The sequence below is a fragment of the Uranotaenia lowii genome, chromosome 1 (genome assembly GCF_029784155.1).
Source record: "Uranotaenia lowii strain MFRU-FL chromosome 1, ASM2978415v1, whole genome shotgun sequence".
Taxonomy (NCBI): domain Eukaryota; kingdom Metazoa; phylum Arthropoda; class Insecta; order Diptera; family Culicidae; genus Uranotaenia; species Uranotaenia lowii.
Genome location: NC_073691.1, coordinates 40,246,184 through 40,252,684, shown reverse-complemented (window position 1 = coordinate 40,252,684; position 6,501 = coordinate 40,246,184).

Below are 6,501 nucleotides of genomic sequence, written 5' to 3'. Positions count from 1 at the left end.
TCTCTAGAAGATGTCGAAAACGAGGTTTTTTACTACATCCGACGTTTCGGCATAATTTATTCAGCCTTTTTCAAGGAATCTAGGAACCAAAGTATACATAAAACGGCATTAGAATTTTTGTTTTGATTTTTAGTTCAACATTGAAAACTTATGTAATGTAATTAACTTGCGTCGGAATGTTAAATTTTGTTTTTAATTTTTTTTTTTAAGTGTGAATGATATTGTGATTGGGTGTACTTACAGTAATTTGTCGTTTTAACTGTCCAGTATGTTTCTTGAATCTACTAAACTGTCCGATATTAAAAATTGTTCTCGTCCAGTCGTCTGTGAATGTTTGGAAAAACTTAGCATTCAAACTTGTATGCAATATAATATGCTCCATGTTCTACTTACTGCCGGGGGGCTTACAATATGTTGTGTGCTGATGTTTACGAATGATACAGAAATGGGATGAGATGTAATTTAATCAAAAACAATATAAATTTTTTTGGTGTTTCTTGTTGTTTGTTTTGGTTAACCACTATCACTGACTGTTGAATGTTGCGTGTTATGATTGTCTATATGTGTACTGGTGCATTGGTGTATATTTTTCATGGAGTTGAAGATGCCAGCGTAGATGATACTTATCCCTTCAGTATCAGTCTTCTTATTGACCGTGTTGCCATTTCTCGCGATGTGACACATTTCGAGAGTTTGAATACCAGAGACGTACCTGTGGCGATCTATTATTTTTGTCCGTTCAAAGTTGAAGGTGTGATCTTTTTTAATACTGTGATGAAGAAGTGCAGTTTGTCCTTTCAGTTGTGTCATCCTTGTGTCGTGTTTATCTGCTCCTTCATTCCGTAGCTTTTCCAATGCTTTTTTGTTTGATTTATGACTTTCAATCCTTTCTTTTAACGTGTTTGTCGTCATTCCGATGTATTGTTTATCACAATCGTTGCAGGGAATACTGTAAACGATATGTGAGTAATCGTCTTTTGGTACCGGGTCTTTCACTTTGGTGAATATCTGTTTGATTTTTGCGATTGATTTCGTTGCTAGTTTAACATCTGGGAAATCCGTTTTCAAAAATTTTACAATTTTTTCCGTTAATCCCGGAACATATGCGATAGATTTATATTTCCATTGTTCTTTATCGGTTGTTATAGATTTGGATGGACATTTTCTGCTGTTGATTAACCTATGTCGTAGTGTTGGTGGGTAGTTATTCATTTTTAGATGAGAATCCATGATGGCAATTTTTTATTTATCATCTAGTTTCGAGGAAAGTCGTTCCACTCGACTAATGAAGTTTTTTGCCACATTGATTTTTTGATGCAGCGGATGGACTGATAAGAAGTCCAAAAATTTTCCACTGGTAATGGGGTTTTGATACCAACTTGTTGTGATCGTTAGATCATTTTCTCTTGTTAGGGTCATATCAAGAAAAGGTATTTTGTTGATTTCTTCAACTTCGCTGGTGAATTGGATATTATCATTGTAACCGTTAAACTTATCGATGACATATTGTAACTTGGACAGCGGGATTGCAGTGATAAGATCGTCAACATATTTTTTTTATGAAAGCGAGTTCAAAATCCAGACTAGGTACGACGGTTTTAAGTAATCCTTCCATGACAAGATCCGCAAGGGTTGGGGATAATGGGTTTCCCATAGCAGTTCCGAATGTTTGTTTATAAAATTTGTTGGTAAACCTGAAGAAACTCGAATCAATGCAGAACTCAACTATTTCTAAGAACAAATCCAAGTTTATGCTGTGTGCATTCTCGCGAATATCATACCAATTGTGGATGATGTCGTGTAACACTAAATCTTTAAGTATACACGTAAAGACACTACATCTAACGAAATGAGACTATAGTCTACAGGTAGAGTGATCATAATTAAATATAGTCGTATGCGTATGGTCTTAGTTTTGTCTTGTTCTTCCTCATTTCCATAAATTACACTAGTTTATAAAATTTAAAAAAAACCTGAAGTTCACGACCGATTTACATTTTTAATGTGAAATTGGGCGCTGAATCCGATTTTTTTTGTTTCGATTATAGTCGTTTTACCATCTTTATGGCATTCGCGACTTTATCAACGTTACAGTTGACGGATCGTTATTGAAAAACTTATCCGGTACAACTGTGTTCGATATTTACTCTTGGGCTCGAACTCACGGACATCGGCTCAGGGGACAACAGACTTGCCAACTGAGCTATATCACAAGTCACAATCCGAAAATGAAATTCAAAAAAATCTTAGTAGAACAGTTTTTGAGTTATGCTGCAAATAACATAAAAAAGTACTTTTACTTAAATTAAAATATCTCAGACTGCATAACAGTAATTGGAAATCTCTTTTTTGTGTATCATAGATGATTAAATTTTCTATTGAGCATCTGAGCTTTATTTCGGTGTATGATCAACAGTTTTGTCGATATTAGTGACTTTATGATATAAAAAATTATAAAAAACGCATTTTTTTAGAAATTTTTTTGTTTGAGCAAAAGTTTTAGACTCGATGGTAACATTCAAAAAATCTTTGAATACAATCTTTGAACCGCAAAACTTTTTTTTTTTCAAGTCCAATCGTGCTGAAGTCTTCGAGTGAATTATTTGTCTCAACTCAGGTTTTAAGGCTGTTGTTACAAGATGCGTTTATGTAGCAACCCGGTAGCAGCGTAGCCGGTCGTCGCCTTCAGAAAATAAACAAACACAAATACCAACATGGATGGCAACAATGGGTGCGAAAATCAGTAAAAAGATAAAAACGCAACCAATCAAACCATCGAAAATACCGACCGAAATAGCAACGCAAGCTGCTATTTTGGTCGGTATTTTAGTTGTTTTGATTGGTTGCGTTTTTATCTACTCACTTATTTTCACACCCATTATTGCCATCCAGGTTGGTATTTGTGTTTGTTTATTTTCTGATCGGATTGCTACATAAACGCATCCTATGACAACCTACTGCTCGAATGCTATTTCTCGAATCAAGTAAGCAACCATTGGTGCGATGATGGGTTGATAAATATGTTGCTGAATGTACTCGATTCGAGGTTCAGCAACCATTGGTGGGCCTGGTCTTAAAGCATAAATTAGCTATACGTTTTAAATTCATCTGAAGTAGAAACATAAATTCCCCAAGATTTTTGCAGCAACCAACTATATTTCATATTGATTTCAAAACGTCGAAATTGTCGATTATTCTCTGCTCCACAAAAAAACACGATTATTGGCACGTTCTTAATATGGTCGATTCATGCACGTACAATGTTCAGCCAATGCTGAATTACAAAATGATTAGGAGCTAAAGTCACGACCAGAGAGGCGGACAACCTAAAAAAAAACTTCAGCAACACTAATTCTAGTTTCCAGTTGGAGTATGACCACAAATAAAAGTTTAGGGTACCCCTTTTTTGAATAATTTTTAATTAATTTTTAGAAAGCAGGTATTTTTTCCCAAAACCAAAAAGTATTTTCAGGTTTATTTTACAATGAAGAAATTCAGGGGCCTTCTACAGAATAAAAAAAGATCCACCCTTTCAGAAATCGTCCGTTTTCCTTCTAGTAGAAACCGCAAGCAATACGAAGAAGTTGAATTATCGTGTGACCACCAGGACCTGCTGCTAGCCATGAACCGAAAGGAAGTTGGCAACGTCATTAACATAATTGCGGAAAAATGATACGCCATAAATGTCCGGCTACAACGACAAGCATGTAGGGAAAATAATTCGCTTTGCTTTGGATCTGTGCCCGGAGATATCTGGATTTTACATAAGTCCGTGCACACAAATCCATATGGAAGGTCTCATTCGTGGCGACGAAAGTTTTGTGGCTTTCAAGTATGGAAGGGACAACTTTTTTTCGGTTGCCATTTGCACATACGAATTATGGTTACATTATGACACGTCCCAGTGTGTTGTATTCGATTTACTTTGAAAAAAAAAGGGAACATGCAAATTATCATTGGAGAATGGTACAGATGTGGATATTTGTGAACTTAAACTAAACTAAAAACTAACATATTTTCCTTTCATGTATATAAAGCTCACAAGCTGATCCGTGATGTGAAATTTTCATGAAGATATTAAGTTTCCACTGCCCGCTTACCTCATAATAAGGCAATTTTAGTGAAAATCTTGGCAACCCATGATCTAGATATTTTAAAATCACCATTAAAAATCCGTCAAAAACAAACAATACAAATGGTTTGCCTGGTTGCTAGTTTTCAATCTTAATTTTTTTTAATGCTGTTATCAAAACAAAAATTTTATCTGAAGATCGTATAACGATCAGAGAAATAAGGGGCCGTTCAAATATTACATAACGCAATTTTCGACCATTTTCAACCACCCTGCCCCCCTACCTAACACATTCATATCAAATTTTCTATCCAAAATCCACAAAGCTTAACAAATTTCTACACCCCCTCCCCCCTAAACGCGTTACGTAATATTTGATAAGTAGCAAGTTCCCCCTGTACCCGGCTAAGGGAGCCTCCGGAAAAAAAAAATCAAATGTTTTTCAATGCAAAGAACTATAAAACCAAAAATTAAACATCAACTTTTTTGTAGAGAAATGAATCCAACTTAGATGAAATTTCAGGGACTAGATAAGGGAAAATTGATGTTGAAAAACATGCGAAAAAAATTCGCCTTGTCTCCCGGTGACCAAGAAAAATGATTATGATCACATGGGAGAACTATTCCCTTCATTCCGATAGACATCGACACTCAACCAGTATAATATTCATACGCCAGGTTGATCTCCTGTAGTAGAATGTTAATACATGGGCCCCGGAGAGGCGCAAGATGTGGGTTCAAGTCTTACCGGGGGACAAGGCGAATTTTTTTCGCATGTTTTTCAACATCAATTTTCCCTTATCTAGTCCCTGAAATTTCATCTAAGTTGGATTCATTTCTCTACAAAAAAAGTTTCGCTGACTGAATGTTTGAGTCAAGACCCATCTTTGGGTCACAGTTTAAAAAAAACAAAAAAAAAAAAAAAAAAAAAAAAAAAAAAAAAAAAAAAAAAAAAAAAAAAAAAAAAAAAAAAAAAAAAAAAAAAAATATATATATATATATTAAACATCAACATTAAAGATCATTATTAAATATCGAATATCTATAACAAATCAGGGTCTTTCTTTAATCTGTGAATATGTACTCATTCATACATAAAACCATACATACAGTAATCAACTTTTTTAATGGTTGTATTACGAAAGTGCGACTTCTATAAGTTTTTAATTTATCCCCTGCCTGTATACGAACCCACAGATGATTCTGAATTTTTTTTTTTATATTTATGCCTTCATCGGTATCGTACAGTAAAATATTTCAAGCTTTTTGAAAGCACCGAAACACAATCGATAATTATAAAATCCAAAAACTTGGATAACATAATTAAAATACTAAGAAAATAAAGGTTTTAACACCGAAGAGAAATGTTCATAATCATGATTTAGAAAATTCATTCAATTGTCATTTTTCGTTCTGTATTGTAGAAATTGTTAAAAGATGGGGAAATGCGGTATGTTCAGATCATTCAAAAAAAAATCCATAAAATTTCAGCTTATAAGCAGGAATTCATAACAAGTATTTATAAGTTTAAATGCAAGTTTAAATTATGTGCAGCTCATTTTAACTTTTATAAATCGGACCTGATGAAATTGATTTTGTATAACATTTATTCTACATTTTAGGTTTTCAATTTTGCTTGACTTAAATAATGTTTATTTATTAGCCTAGTTGTGACCTTATCCTGATTTTTTTTTCTTAAACTCCTAGATTTGAGTTTACATTTTCAACGGATTCTTATTTAGACTTATATAAAAAAAAGCATTTTTATCCGAAAATAGTTATAAACTAGTGCATGTTTTCCAAACTTTGACAAAAGATACTTGTGATGTAAATCCAGCGTAATTTTTTCTCATTGACCATTTATAAATTTTATATTTTGTAAAAGCAACATAATTGTTGAATTCATGATTTCATTGCTGAATCTTGAAAAGTGTTCCTTTATCATATTTGAGGCCCTCAAAGCCAAAAAGGTTTGGGTGCCAAATTGAACACCTTTGAGTTAGTAAAACTTAAAAAATTTACATTTTTGTATTCTTAACAAGTGCAATTTTAGAACCGCGAAAATTGCTTCTCTTCCAAAAAAAGTATTGAAAATTGTATACCGTGGAATCTTCACAGCATGTTTTCTCAAAAGAATTTTTTTCATCTCTACCTTTTACTCAGAGGGTCTCATTTGTAAGTATAAATTCGAATTGTGTTCTATATTTTATGATAATGATTAAATTTTCATTAAGGAACAAAAAATTATTCAATTTAGGTTTTCACTACTTACTCGGTATCGAAAAATCCGATTTTGAGTTTTTCTTTAAGATTTCTTTTATTTTTGGTGATATCAAAACATTCCAATGGTACTCTTAATTTAATATTTCAACTTCAAACTCCAAAAGCAATAGAATTTTAAATCATAGATTAAGAATTTGGAAACTCTT